We start from the raw sequence: 16127 nt of genomic DNA on the forward strand, positions 1-16127 counted from the left end.
CACACAACACATCAAACTAGATATTTTTACAGTCAAGGTACAGTTTTTAGTAGACACTCTTATCCAGAGTAATTTCAAAAGTGCTTTAGCTTCGCATGTGACACTGACATGTTCGACAGATGGTAAGCACACAATTCAGAAAGCTACCTGATAGAGAACATTACCCTTAGCAGAAGTAATTACCTTATTACCTCATTACCTATACAACTATAAAGCCCTAAGCAATGACAGCATTTACAAGCTACATGAACAAAGTCAAAACTGGATTTTTAATACAGTCTATAAAATCATATAATATCAAGTCTAATACAATTGCATGGTTATTTTCCTAAAGTACCTGGGTTATTAAATCCTAATGCATTCTCTATTCATTTGAGGACAAAAGGTTTTCATGACTCAGCGGTGAGAACATGAGAGGACATGTGGGAAACACCAACGTGCATCGCAACACATGCACAGATGACTGCCATAAGGAGATGAATGGGAATCTTTGGGAAAGAGCCAATCAGATGGCAGACGACAGCTGCTGAAATTAAGTGTAATACCATCTCACTGTAAATCTCTAATACGTTTTGAAGATTTGCCAATAAAATTGCCAGTTACTAATGGAGTCGTGGCACAAAAGTGCTTGCTCTCAACAAATAAGTTGTTAGTACACAGGTAACAAAGGTTTAAATTTGTCCTAGGTCAAATCCCATTCCCACATTTTCTATGTAAATTAAGCCTAAAAAACTAAAGCCTAAAACCAATATGATATCTCGCACTTCCCTAGAACATTTGCACAGCCTTGCCAAACCACACAAACAGTGGTAGATTACTATGGCAATGAAAGTCAAACAATATCTCTGTTTTGGGAATTCTTTCTGTGAGTCAGAACAGTCAGCGTGACTATATCTAAACTGATTATAAAACTGTATTAACCCTTAAACATGCACATGTACACAAACTTGACCTTGAATGAGCGTGAGTGTTGACTTGGCCCAGACCAGACCTGCTTCTGAGGACAATGGTGGACAAATTCAAAGACTGTAATTCAACAAGTAAACAAACTAATACAGAGTCAGGTCAGGGGCAGAATAACTGGAATGTGAAGTGTTCCTTTGCAACACTAATGATGGTGTTATAAAGCAAAGTACAGACTGCTTGACAGGTTCATTTAATGTCGTAACATCTCGCAGTTGTACATCATGTGACACAAACCACACAAAAGACATAAGAATTTAAAACACTGTTGATTTTTGATGGTGTAATAAAAAAATTCAAAAACACACTAAAAGCTATAAATAACATTTTAGAGATCGTCAGAGCATATTTTTTGAAAGCCTGACATTCAACGACAACATAAGTACCAGTCAAAAGTTTTTGAACAGTAAGATTTTATGTTTTTTTTTTTTTAAGAATTCCCTTCTGCTCACCAAGCCTGAATTTATTTGATCCAAAATACAGTAATATAGTGAAATATTTTTACTATTTAAAATAACTGCTAGCTATTTGAATATATTTTAAAATATAATAAATAGTAAAAATATTAGTATTAGTAAAAACATTTGACTCTTTGTTGTACTTTGGATCAAATAAATACAGGCTTGGTGAACAGAAGAGATTTCTTTAAAAACATTAAAATCTTACCGTTCATAAACTTTTGACTGGTAGTGTATACACTGTAAAAAACTGAGGAAACTTAACTTTTAAAAAAAACGAGGAAACCCCTTGCCTTAAAAGTAAATTATAATAATAAAAAAAATAAAGTTAAGTGAATTGTCAAATTCACTTAAAATTATTAAGTAAATAATAATAATAAAAAAAAAGTTAAGTGAACTTGACAAATCATTTGACAATAAGTTGAATTTAATTAACTGTCACCGTCCCGTATATGGGACGCCTAACTTTACTTCAATATATTACCATTAAATCGTAATCTAATCATGACAAACTATATATCATTGGAAAGGTCCAAGACTCCTAAATATATATTGTTTGTTGTTAAAAATTATGTAGGAGCAGTAATAAATTAAATTATGACAAGAGCGCATAAGAGGAGCTCTGATCTTTGACACACAAATACTATTCGTTTCCTTTTTTTTCCTATCACATGTTTTAGTAATCATCATATATTACATATCATTTGAAAGCTTAAAATCTCAAAATTCATCCTTTGAAATCAGATATTGCGTTACCATAGAAATGGTACTTTAAAATCTTTTAGCGGGCTCCTCCCCCGTAGTGGGAGGTGTCATATTCCAAACGTATTATGGTTTTATTGAATCAAAACTTTTTATAATCTTGACGAAATACATATCATCGGAAAGGTCTGAGTCTCAGGATTCCATATTTTGTGATAGGAGTAAGAGTGAGAGAGAAATTGATACATTTGTGACAGAAAAGTGCATAAAAAAAGCTTCAATGGGGTTTGAATGGCACCCGGTGGCTGTTTGTGGTATAACGCCTAAACAAAATTGCATAGTAACCTCAATTTTTTTATAGATCAACTTCAAATTTGGAACACAACTTATTTAGACATATGGCTTTAATTTTATGCCAAATTTGGATTAAAACATATTTTGTAAAATATTTATTTATATAATATAAAATAACAATTACTGTACATTTTATTTACAGTAAATTTAAACTTGTAAAACTTTTTTTAGTTTAATTTTTTTAAATTATTTCACTTCTGCAATAATCTGCTGATTGTCTTCTTTAAAAGAGACCAACCTTAGGTCTGTATTCAAAAGCATTCATGAATTAACAATTTAACTTTAAACAAGCAAAATAATCTGCCAATTGGGTAAAAATATAAAAAAATCTTGTTTTCTGTTTGACATGAGATTATTTTTTTACCCCATTGGCAGATTATTTTGCTTGTTTCAAGCACAAACTCACTTAATTTTGACAATTTTTTTTCTGAAAACAAGACAATTATTTTTTACTTGTCTAGAAAATCCTTCTCGATTGAAGAATTTTTAGATATTTTGGCTGGAAACAAGAAAAAAAAAAATCAGTGAATGCAAACCGTTTAAGATGCAATGAAACTACCACTGGACATCCACTAGATGGAAGCATGCCATGATATTGTGTCCAGCCAGTTTAAAGAAAAGTAGGTTAGATGACCTAAAGCTTTTCATATGCTAATGAGCTGCCTGTAGCATTACAACACTCTAACCGACATATCTTATCTCACATGAAAGCAAAACACTGAAAACACAATGCCGTGAGGTGGGTGAGGCGATTATCTCACTCATTCACCGTCTGCTGTGTCCTTCAGTGGAGGAAGGGCTGGTCAAAAAAACAAACCACACCAAACTTCCACATTTCCTTAAAGCAATGTATTATCAAGCTGGATCAAGACTTATTATTTACCTTATAGAGAGCCCTTATAGAGGCACCATAGTTACATACATACATACATATATATACTTTGAATTAAACATGTATATTAAGCATATATTAAAACCAAGGTCATTAAATGCAATGTAAATCTAACTATGATTACAGTGGTAAAACAATGGAAGAATCTAAAATCTTGGTAAATGGTACATTTTAGAAGGCAGTGCGTAGGAAGCTTCTCACTGTTTCATTAAAGACTATGTGTCAGGAGCAGGAGGTAATGGCAGCCTAGTATTTCCGCTATGCAAATTCAGTCAACTGAGAGTCTCTGATAACAGCAGAGGAAATCTCAGGAAGGCCTTGAATGGATTATATCATAGTTAGTGATTAGAAGCTATAGTATTCACCTTAGATAAAACCAACCCACCACTCCAGACTCATTTAATGCATGTAAGAAACTTAAGTGTCAGTGATCAATATGAAACTTAAATGTCATAGGGCAATATTTGGCCGAGATACAACTATTTGAAAATCTGGAATCTGAGGGTGCAAAAAAAATCTAAATATTGAGAAAATTGCCTTTAAAGTTGTCCAAATGAAGTCCTTAGCAATGCATATTACTAATCAAAAATTAAGTTATAATATATTTACGGTATAGGAAATTTACAAAATATCTTCATGGAACATGATCTTTACCTAATATCCTAATGAATTTTGGCATAAAAGAAAAATGGATAATTTTGACCCATACAATGTTTTTTTTGGCTATTGCTACAAATATACCCCGGTGACTTAAGACTGCTTTTGTGGTCCAGGGTCACAAATAACATTATAAAAATGAAAAATATTGACCGATAACCCATATGGTACTGATATATTGTGCAACATTGCATGCTTCATTCTTCTAGAAAAAGGTGCTTTCCGAGTACATGACTGAACTGTAGGATCAACTAAAACAAATAAGACTGGTACAAATTATTACAAAACAGAAAACTCTGACAAAAAATTGTTTTGATTTAAAAAAAAGTAACTGAATCGAGGTCTCTTTCCCACCCTCTCTTTCTCTCTGGGGACATTGTAAACTAAGGAAGTGACCAAAAACAGTCATATTTAGTCTAAATTCTCATCACACATAATTATAATAGGGTTACACAACTACAAACCCTTAAAGACGAGCAGTGAAAATTCATGAGAGCCTCTTTGTCAAGGGCTCCAGGAAAAACTACGACAGCCTAAAGCTGGTGCCAAAAATTCAGTAACACTTGCCAATTACGTTAATTTGGTGTAAGGCAATTATCTCCAGTGAATGGAATGAAAGCAGTTGGATGTGCAGTCCTATTCAAAATGCACTGCTGTACTATAGCCCATACATCCACAGAATAACACACACACACCTACATTACATTACTGCACTGATGGATTGAGAAGCTTTTACCTGTACTTCTACAATGAAAATGATGAGGAGTACTCCATACTGCAAAAGAGATCATACTAGTCATGAACGCTGATGCATGGCAAGATCTTTTCTCTTTAAAAGCTTGGTTAGGCCAGATTAGATTAGAGCACCAGTGTAGAGACAGTCAGTTAAAAACTCTTAACTCTAACTCTGCTCAGACACAAAAAAGCTAATTAAATTAAAGGCAATTAAAACTGCCTTATGTGCAATTTACATGTTTGCATTCAAGTTTTTAGTGCTGATAAATACATCTAAAAAAAGGGCAAAATTATTTAAAAGTATGGACTCTTTTGTTGATTTTAACCTTTGATATTACAAACTGACAGGATTCCCCATTTGAAAAAAAAAAAAAATTATATATATATATATATATATATATATATATATATATATATATATATATATATATATATATATATATATATATATATAAAAAATAAACAGTTAATTATTATTATGACAATTATATTAGTGTGCAGAACTGAGCTCATGCTTAAATAAATAAATAAATAAATAAATAAATAAATAAAAACGCTGAACGCTGACTAACAAACACCTCTGATTGGCCACTGCTTTCATGCACAATACTTCATAGCTGAAAAAGCTGGTATTGTTACGTTTGTAAAATGTCAGTATTGACAAAGTGGAGGCAGAAAGGTCTGCATATCATCACTGAACTCTAAATGCTAGACCTGAGCACCTCTACAGCACTGGAACAAAGAGCCACAATTCCAGTCAGACAACAGCTATTTTAACACTCTAAGTGGAAAACTTCTGACTCTGAGAGAGAGTTAGTGGGTCGGCTCTTTCCGAATGTATGACCAAGGGGAAAAAGGGTTTGTGTCAGTCTTGACAGAAAAGATTTAGTAGATTTAGGGGTCTTTTACTGCTGACCCAGACCAGTTGAATGTATCACATAATAATAATAATAACAACAACAATTAAGATGACAAGAACAGAATCCAGCACTGACGTTAGAGAAACGTGAGACTAACGACAGCACAGCCCAGGCATCAGAACAGCACAGATAATAAACTTTATGACTCTTGAAGTGGCCTAGTTTCATAAATAATAGAGCTGTGTGTGTGTGTGTACAGGCTGTTCATACAGCATTACTCATGCTGAAAACACTGAGGGGAGTTACTGTAGGAGTCACTTAGTCTTTCAGAAAGGCTTATTAGAGGCAACAGCTTATTTTTTTTGTAACAGAGTTGCTAAATTGTTTAGCTTTGGGTAAAACACAGCGCTTGTCACTGTCACTTTTATACCCAGCCATCCAATCAATGGAAGAGGGGCGGTAAAATACTACACCGACCAATCTTGGACAACAACTGAACAACAATAGAGAAGTTAATATTGCTGGGTTACTGCATTTTTATATTCAGTAATATTCTTCAAAATGAGATACTAGTAATACGTTACTGCCATGGATATTCCTAGCTGGAAAAACGCTATGCCACCAAAGTATTCAAGCGGCGCCAGCTGGCTGTTTTCAGGAGAGCACCTGACATTTTTCAGGTGGCTAAAAACACTTTGGTGGACACATGCTATTGAGTATTTATTGTTAGCTATATGGCCTATTAGTCTTTCTTCCATTTATGTAATATACTGGAGCCAAACCTGAGAAAGTAGACCAGAATTTTCCACTGCGTTCCTGGACACGCAATTTGCGTAGCTGTAATTCATAGGCAGGGATCATGCTAATTGTGTATGAGCATGCACAAGCGCCCTATTTACGAATGATTAGAATTCATTAACATACGCATGTTTAACTACAAAATCAGACGTTTACGAAGCATTTGTGAATTCGGAAGAGAGTTTTCGGGAAAATTACTCAAATTACAAAAGTTTGGTGTGGTTTGGCAAATTACTCAGAATTTACTCCTATATTTACGAATGTTTCATGAATGAGGCCCATTGTGTTTTTGTGTGTGTGTAAATAATCTGTATGGGGAAATTTATGCAAACATCTTACTCCACACACAGGCCTAAAAGTGAAACCATGTCGAAAGATTTGGCTCCTCACCAAACACTTGCTGGAAGCTGTTGACTTCCATGGTATTTCTTTCCCATACTATGGAAGTCAATGGCTACCAGCAACAGTTTGGTTACTAACATTCTTTAGAATATCTTCTTTTGTGTTCATACAGATATAGAACACCTCGAGGGTGAGAAAATGACATAATTTTCATTTCTGAGTGAACCATTCTTTTGATTACTTTAAATTAAAGGGATAGTTCACCCCAAAATGAAAATTCTGCCATTAATTACTCACCCTCATATCGTTTCAAACCTTCGTTTCTCTTCGGAACACAAATTAATATATTTTTTATGAAATCCGAGAGCTTTCTGACCCTTACAGCTTTCTGAAGATAGTAACATCAGTATTTCAAAATTTTGCGAAATTACGCGAATACTTTTTTTGTGCAAAGAAAACAAAAATATCAACTTCATTCAACAGTTTCTTGACTTATGAATGTGTCGAAGGCTGACACGGAAGAGAAGAAATTGTTGAATAAAGTCATTATTTTTGTTTTCTTTGTGCACGAGTATTCTTGTAACTTCATAAAATTACAACTGAACCCATGCAGTTTGACAGTCCCTGAACTTTGCAGACTCTTACCTGTGATAGTTTCAGCATCTCTGCAAATCCTGAAAGCATCATTGGCAGTGGCTTTGCTTACATACTGCTCCTCCTGGTGGTCTGGAGCAGTGGCGGGTGGGTTCCAGAAGTGCTGGCTGTGAGGATGAGGGTTCCGGGGGGACAGCGGGACGGGCAGGGCTGAGGCAGTGTCAGTGGGGGGCGATACTGCGGTGTCCAGCTTGGCTGCTTTTCACAGGTCAACCCCAGGAGCCATAGGGCAGCGCCCAGAGAGAACAGTCCAACTGGCCGTCTGGCAGATATGTATTAGCTCTATGTCAGCAAAACAAGAGCATCTCTGACAGGACGGATCTGGAGAGGAAGAGGGAGGTAAGAAACGTAAAGCCAATTACATTTTATCATCACATTTAAACGTTTGATGAAAATTGCATAAACATAAGCACTAAAAGCCTTAGCCACCACATCTGATGCACAATAAACACCACAGATTCTCAGAAAAGCTTTCAAATCAATACAACAATTCATTTAGCTTATAAAGAATGAAACCAGTCTGCTCTCAGCACTCACTTCCATTCAGTCAGTCCTTATTTACTGCTGTACTGGGATCAGCAGTTAACCCCAAGCCAGCAGAGTGCCAGACACAGCCATTAGGACTGCCATGTCTGCCTGAGCTGTACGATATAACAATCAATCGCAGCCCTGGTCAACCAAGGCCACAACACAGCGGAATTCACTGTCAAAGCAGTGGAGCGCTAATAAAGACTACTGCTGATAAAGTTACAATTGAGCTTACTAAATGGATATGCCAGAGAAACATAATCTGTGTAATAAACATAAAAGCATGATGCAGTTTGTTGATGTATCTTTGAATGGTCTAGAATGTTCAGGCACACACTCCTAGTGTCAGAGCCAACACACACACAGATAGAGAGAGAGAGAAACAAACTATCTGGCTTTAGAAGCTGGCAGTGAGTGTTCAAAAATCCACCCACAGGAATTACACTGATAATGCGTTACATACTTCCAGCTAAAAAAAGGTGTTTGAACTTTATAGATCAACTTTACAGCCCAAATAGCACACATCTTTTCAACTGGTGAATTTATTGAGGTGCTTTAACGACAAGACAAACCAGACATTTCTGCTCTTGCACCCCAATGAATGCCTGGCTCCTTAGACTTTAATTGTAAGTTCATTAAGTTTATTGAACATGTTTTAGTTAAAGGGACAGTTCACCCCAAAATAAAAGTTCTTTCATCATTTAATTAATGTATGACTAGTTCTCTGGAACAGTAAAAGGTATTTTTTGGATACAAATGGTAGTCAATGGTGACTAAGGCCGCGTTTACACTAGTGCGTTTTAGTTTTAAAACACACTGTTACAACTATCGTTTAAACTACTCCGGCGTTTGAGGTCGAAAATGGAGAATTTTGAAAACGATGCAGACCCTGTTTTAGTTGGAAAACTATGGGGTTGCATTTCAGAGTAAATGGAGCAAAACGGAGACTTTTGAAAATGATGGCATGGCTGCCCACATTCGCTCTGCGCATCCTTGATGACCGTGTAAACAATAACATCATGCTCATTGTTGTATGTAGACTCCCCATTCGACCGCTCCAAGCATGTAGATGCATCCAGCATCTAAATAATAGGGCATCCACCTATACATATTTATGGTAGTACCTGCATGAATGGCCACGTGACATGCGTTTTCGGTTGTGTAGTGTAAACGGAGATCATTTCTGGGTAAACAGCGATCGTTTTCATTCTAAAACGCCATTTTAAAACGAAAACACACTAGTGTAAACGGGGCCTAAAACTGTTTGGTTACCGACATTCTACTTTGGCTACAAACATCATCTTTGGTGTTCTGCAGAAGTAAGTTTTACAGGAACAACATGAGGAAGTAAATGTTGACAGAATTTTCTTTTGGGTGAACTATCCCTTTAAAGGTCATCACACTTCTATATTTGGTATCTGAAAAATAAAACATTCAAAGAACCACTACACCTTATTAAAAATGGCTCTGGCAAACTTAACCAACAATTCCATTAGTGTTACAAAAAGTGGAACTACAATAACATTTCATTTCAGGGTAGACTGGAAGAATTAAAATGTGACTCATAGATTTCATTTCTGGCAGGAAACCTCCCATAAGAGCAGATTTTTCCATAAAGAAAACACTGGTGTGCATTCTTAGTCTTTTCTCTAATCACTGCTCTTGTAAAATGATGCCATGAGGAACATGACCATGATGGGGGTATTCACTCAGCTTACCATCTGACAGAACCACAATCGTAACTAGCCTTTCCTAATGATACTGAACAGTGCATCTTACTGTGGACATTCTCTCTGGAAACATGGCTTTTCCAATGTAATGCATCATTTAGACTTCATTTAGGCATTTTTTGAGGGTTGCCAAATTCAGACAAGCATTCTGACTCCGAACTGAGTCCTTTTAAGGTTATGTAAATCAACAGTATGACTCCTGATGAGGTGGTCAAACTTTGTGCAAAGGCTAAGTGCATGATTAACAGGTTAATGAATGAATGAGAAAAGCTTATCTTCTGAATATCTAAAGGTGGCAGTAAAACCTTGGACCGCTAGTTCTCACTAGCATCACACTAATCAGTATGACACAAGGTGAGATCAGAGGAAATACAGCTATTTTAGAAATAGTCTTCAAAAATTCTGGATTTTATTCCAGTTTTCATGTACAAAAGCTAGTAATCATTAATACTGATTAGGGTACATTCTGTTATCCAAAGTGCACACACAGCACAGAGTACTGAACCGAGTTCTTTTCCATATCTTCTGCTTAGAAGGTTCTTATAAGCACAGTTGGTTATGTCAGTTGGGACAAAAATTGGATGTGTGTCAGTATATTGGATTAGGTCTTAAAGTGACAGTGACATAAAGAAACCTGCTCTTGTCTCTATTGTTAATATGAATCAAACAAAAGAGCACACACACACACACAGCTTTTGGCTGATGAACTTTTGTAGCTTTAATGAGAATTTGTACAGTAATGACTACACAGTGTTTTATTTTTATATTTAATTATTCAATTTCTTAGATGCAGTGGTTAAATAGGCCTATAGCTAGTACCAGGGCAGTTTATTTAAATAGTATCTGTATTTGTTTTATTGTTTGTAACTTGTGTCTTTGCATTTGATTTAATTATTTTATAATGTGCATAAAGTGTGTTTCTAGTTCTAATAACATAGATTTTCTGATCTATGTGAGATTGTCAGTAAAACCCTCTCAGTTTGGCAACCGAACCAAGTTCTGCTTCTATAGCAACCGCACATTGCAAAAGAGATATGAAGGAATCCTGTCACACACAGTTGACATAAAAAATAACAAATAAAGCTCACCAATATACCACGCTAAAATAAATGTCAACTAAACTAATTTAAACTAAACAAAATGCATCTAAATTTAAAGTAAATAAATTTAAACATTTAAAATATAAATAAATAAAGTATTGTGGTTGTATGTGTGTGATAATTGTAAAGAAATTGGTTATAAATAAATAAATAAATAAAATATAGCTGCAAGCAGCGATTACCGGGGTTCAAGCACTTAAGGTCGTCTTGGCCAGCCTAGATGTATGGCTGACAGTTAAACACATCCAAAATGGAGAATAGGCTCATAGACACACAACATACACACACACACAGAAATTAAATGATTAAACTAGTGTATTAATACTCTATCAGCACATTTACACACACACAGACATACATGCACACACATTTTGTTGCAGATATAGATATTTGAAATAAGTGATAGGTGACACACAACTTATTGCAAGTCTTCTCTTTTTAAGAGTTTAGATGTCCTTTTCAGGTTTCACTGTAATCATAATCTGGCAAAATATGATATGTCTGTATTAACAAAATGGTAAACTTTGACTCAATGAGATTTCAAATACAACAGCGATTTTGTAATGTTTAAGCATGAATCCATAAGTAAACCAATGAACAGTACTGTTTTAGAGTTTAATAAGCCCATTAGCGCTCTTCCACTGCCATCTAGTGGTTATAAATGGCAATTTCTCAAACAACACTGTTTTTAACCTTTATAACTACTTTACTTTAACTTTTGTCATTTAGCAGACACTTTTGTCCAAAGCGACTTACAAATAAGAAAAAGTAACTAAAACTAAAAAGTTACAACTCTATAAATACTATCTACCCACATATTTAAGAAAATAAAGAAATTAAATAAAATTGACACATGCATATTGCAACAACATTTCAATAATAAACATATCAATGAAAAAATTAAATAAAAAGCTACTACTATCCCTTGCCGGTGTCCCTGCCCGGTGGAGTCGCACGGTAGAGTCGATGGTCTTTACACTCTTTGGTCTTCACACTAAGAGGGCTTCACACGACGACTGATAATAATAGACTGATAACTATTATAGTGTTATTTTTTGCCCAATCTCTCTTAAATTTTGCATGCTTGTTTAGAATGAAATTATGCATCATTTTACACCCTTTTGAGAATTTGCTGGATTTCTTTTAGTATTAATAGGCCTTTGGGTACACTATGTAAAGAATATATTATAAAATGACTGGTTTATAGTTATCCAAATGCAAATGTTAAATTTTTTTTTTTGATGATTATTGACCTAGAGAGTCTAGAGCAGGTATCCTCAAATCTGGCCTACTCCTGCAGAGTTTAACTCTAACCCTAATCAAACACACCTGAGCATGCTAATCAGAGTCTTCAAGATCATTAGAAAATCAAAGGTAGGTGAGTTTGATCAGAGTTGGAGCTAAACTCTGCAGCAGATTGGCCTTCCAGGGAAAGATTTGAGGAACCCTGGTCTAGAGAATAGTACTGCACTGATTTTATTGATTTTGAGTTAAAAATTGAGGGCTAGTTAACAAAAATAGTTTTTTTTTTTTTTAAATAATCTCAAATACTTAACGAACAGTTTGACTGACAGCAGTGATCCTAGAGGCAAAGTTGTTCAGAATGAGAAGATCTATCGCATGATATGAAGATATAGTGTATAAGTGAATATTATGAACATTTTATTGCAATTTGAGGTCATTTACTATAGAAATTGTGTTTTTGAGGCCTTTTTAACTGTTACAACACCACCTATGGTCTAATCTCTATGAATCTCTGCATGCTTGTTAAGAGTAATCAGACACATGTTTTCACCATGTTTTGAGTTTTCGTTTAGGTTTTATAGGCGTTTGGGTACATGTAGCCATGCTCCTTTTCTAAATGACCCCATTATAACTAACCAAAGGACAAACTTTCAATTTTTTTTATAATTATTGATCTAGAGAGTCCATAGAACTGTGCTGCAGTGGTTTGATCGACATTGAGAGAAAAACCTAGGACTAGTTCGCAAAAGTAGGTATTTAACATATTTGTGAATAATTAATGAACGATTTGATTGACAGCAATGGTTCTTGAGGCAAAGTTGTGCATTATGAGGAGATCTATCAAATGATATGCATATTGTGTGGATATGTGAAACACCACGTGATTACAGAGCCAAAAAATATAGTTAGCGCTAACTAGTGGCCGATTTCTTTCAAAATTCTTACAGACCTTTAGGGTCATGAGTTGAACATGTCCACCGAGTTTCGTTCCGATCGACCTCCGTTAACCTTGTCAAATAGGTGCTTAAACTTCATAGGCCGATGACGGCCATGTTTTTTGAGATACGCAAATGTCCTCATAGACACTTGTGCCAATTTGGACCAAGACGCTGCATACCAATTTAAGCCGATCGGATCAACAGTTGACTAGTTATAGCTGTTTTTATGTTTTTTTTCTCTGTCTTCTAACAAATGGTAGAGCTATGCAATTGTTTTTTATTTGACTAAAGACTGAGCTCATACACATGTGTACCGAGTTTGGTGAAGATATCGCATTCTGTTAAAGAGTTATAGCCATTTTAGTAAAATTGGCCCCGCCTCTTTCAAATATTTTCGCGCCCCTTTGCACCCGTGAGTTGAAAGTTCAACTTTTTTTTTTATAATTATTGATCTTCACTGTCCAGAGAATATTTCTGCACTGCTTTGGTTCCGATCAGGTTAAAAACCTAGGACTAATTTGCAAAAGTAGGTTTTGCAAAAAATGTGAAATACCCGAAAATTTTGCCAGCTCACGATCAAATCGTTTTGTCCGGCACGAGCCAAGGATTCCAATGACATAAGACACTTGAGCCTGCGATGGACGGTTTAGGAGTTACGAGCAATTTCGTACTTTCGCTGTAGCGCCCCTGTCAGGCCGATTGGGGTGAGCCTCGGTCACGTTGTAGTCAGTGCGAGTACTACCGTCCCTCCAAGTTTCAAGTCTCTACGACTTACGGTTTGGTCTGCACGATCAGTTTTATGTGGAAATCGCTTATCCGTGACCATTCTAACCATTACAATAGGGTTTCAGCGCTCCGCGCTTGAACCCCTAAGATGAAAAACAATACTGGACTATGCCTGATGCCCCATTCACACGTTTACTTTGAATGGAGTGACGTCAAGCGTTGCCGAACTGAATTGGGGGTTTGTCGCGTCACTTCACTGGCGTCGCTCGTGGCAGAAGTTGAAAACTTCAAGCACCAACGCAGGCTTCAGCCAATCAGATCTCCTTATGCAAATACCCTAGCGCAGACGCTAGCCAATCCCGTTCATGCAACACCAGAAAAGTATGTGATTGGCTGTTGTCACTATGACGGTGCGTCAGCACCAAGCTTCAGACACGTCCTCAATCAAGTGTTGACGCCGACGCCCCGTGTGAATGGGGCGTTAAGTATGTCCAAAGCCAAATTTCACTGTGAAATGCATCAAGATACTGTAAAAATAACTGCATTCAAACCGTTTCAAACAATGAAGTAATTGCAAAACCAATTAATGTTCAGATGTTCACCACTATCTGACAACTATAATCATTTTAAATAAAACCTAACAAACTGCTCAGTTTCTGCAACAAATTATAGATCAATGGTACTTTTGACCTGCCAAATCCTCCTTGCCGTCCATGTTCAAAGAATCAGTAAATGCATATTAATGTTTTAACATACTGACAGTAATACTTACCCCTAAACCTGACCCTAATAATACAACTGAAACCAAAAGATTTTATTAGCCACCGAAATGTAATATTCTTTTAAGAGCACACCGAGTCACCCATGTGTCAGGACTATTCTCATGACATCATCAGCCCGGGGCAGGTCTTGTGTTGTGGTCATATGAGCACTGCTCGTTGTAAAACACGTGAATGCAATCTGCTCTGCAAACAAACCTGCCACACATTCACCTTAAAATCCAACATTAAGGAAAACAAAATACAGGATTACAAAACCGTTTTTGCTTTTTGTGCCTGCAGCAACAGGATTCTGCTTGTTCATTTCAAAGTCAATTCAACCTCTTACATGCCATAAAATGTCTGTCTTCAAGCGATTACACTTTTACAAAGAGCCATTGCCTAATCATGCTGACTGCAACGGTTTCAAAGAATCACACACAAATCCAAGAAGCTCTGAATGGACTGACATTACATCATAATAAATCAACTGCCATGGGCAAGCATTGGCGCTCAAAGCTTTTGTGCAAACTACTGCCACTATACTACTATGAAAAAGAAAAACTACTTAAATACCAATGCTGTAAATGTAGAATTTGTTTTCCATTTAGTTATTAATAAAGAGGAATGATCTTTTACTGCACCTCCCTAAATATCTTAATCAGATTTGCTGTTGTATTTTGACTAAACAATGGCCTGGACCACCCTGTGGTTCTGCTGATTACACCATTCAGAGCAGCTCCTGCTGTAGAACAGCATGGGAATAGAATAAAACAACACTGCAGTGGAGGGGACTTCCTGTATGCTGGACTGTAGTTGAATGTTCACAATGCAAAATGTTGTACTTTTACAGAGACACCCCTTGCTGAAAGAGCACATTTCCTATTATGTTTATGACGACAGCTATGTTCATTATTACATCCAACAACAATAAACCTCAATCTCTGAGGAGACAATCTTGTCTATCACTGCTCCGGCGTCGAAACAATAGCGGACTGTCTACAGCTTGCTCAGGGTGGGTCTTCCTTAAAACAGCCATGTCAGTCAATAGTCGTGGGAGGGGCCTGAGCAGAACTACTTAGCCAAGAATCTCAGAACAGCCTGAAAGTGAATCTCAGAAAGTGATTATTAATGGGGATTTATTAAAACTGGCTGCTTTCTCTTTGAACAAAAGTCAGACACTGTGTTTCCAGTGGTGTAGTGCAAATCCGCAGGGCCCCCTGCTTACCTCAAGCGGGTGCGTCACAATATTGGAAATATTTCGGTTTTAAACTGAAGGCGAGCCAGTGGATATCATACATGCGACATGCAAACTCATTGTAGGCTGTAATAGACCTGTTTTAAAAGACATTTTTAAAACATTTTCAATGAGTAGCAGCCTAAGCTAATAGCCTAATCTTGTATTATCCTCACAGCGCTTCAGTTATGCGGTGATGCGCTATGAAATTGTGGCGCAAATTAATTGTAATATTAATTTAATAATAAAAGTAACCTAATAATAAGAGCCAGAATGTAACAGGCCTACATTAATTGGAAATGCCAAATACTCTTAATAATGACCAAATTTAATGCTTTTGACAATATCTCTGGCTATCGTCGATACATGATCATCGTCTTTCAACGCACCCCATCGTCTTATCGCGGGCCCCCCGCAGTGCGTGCCCTGCATGCCCATCCGCTACGCCAC

The 16127-nt window shown here is 36.3% G+C and overlaps 1 protein-coding gene across 1 annotated transcript in view; it reads right to left on the reverse strand.

Moving 5' to 3' along the window:
• Positions 1-16127, reverse strand: part of LOC306887613 (trafficking kinesin-binding protein 1-like) — a 60064-nt gene that overhangs the window by 35766 nt on the left and 8171 nt on the right. Inside the window, exon 2 of the mRNA XM_079445487.1 lies at positions 7407-7736. The gene's annotated coding sequence lies outside the window, so the exon portion shown is untranslated. The remainder of the gene's footprint in view (positions 1-7406; positions 7737-16127) is intronic.

This window comes from Barbus barbus (genome assembly GCF_936440315.1).
Source record: "Barbus barbus genome assembly, chromosome: 21".
NCBI lineage: Eukaryota > Metazoa > Chordata > Actinopteri > Cypriniformes > Cyprinidae > Barbus > Barbus barbus.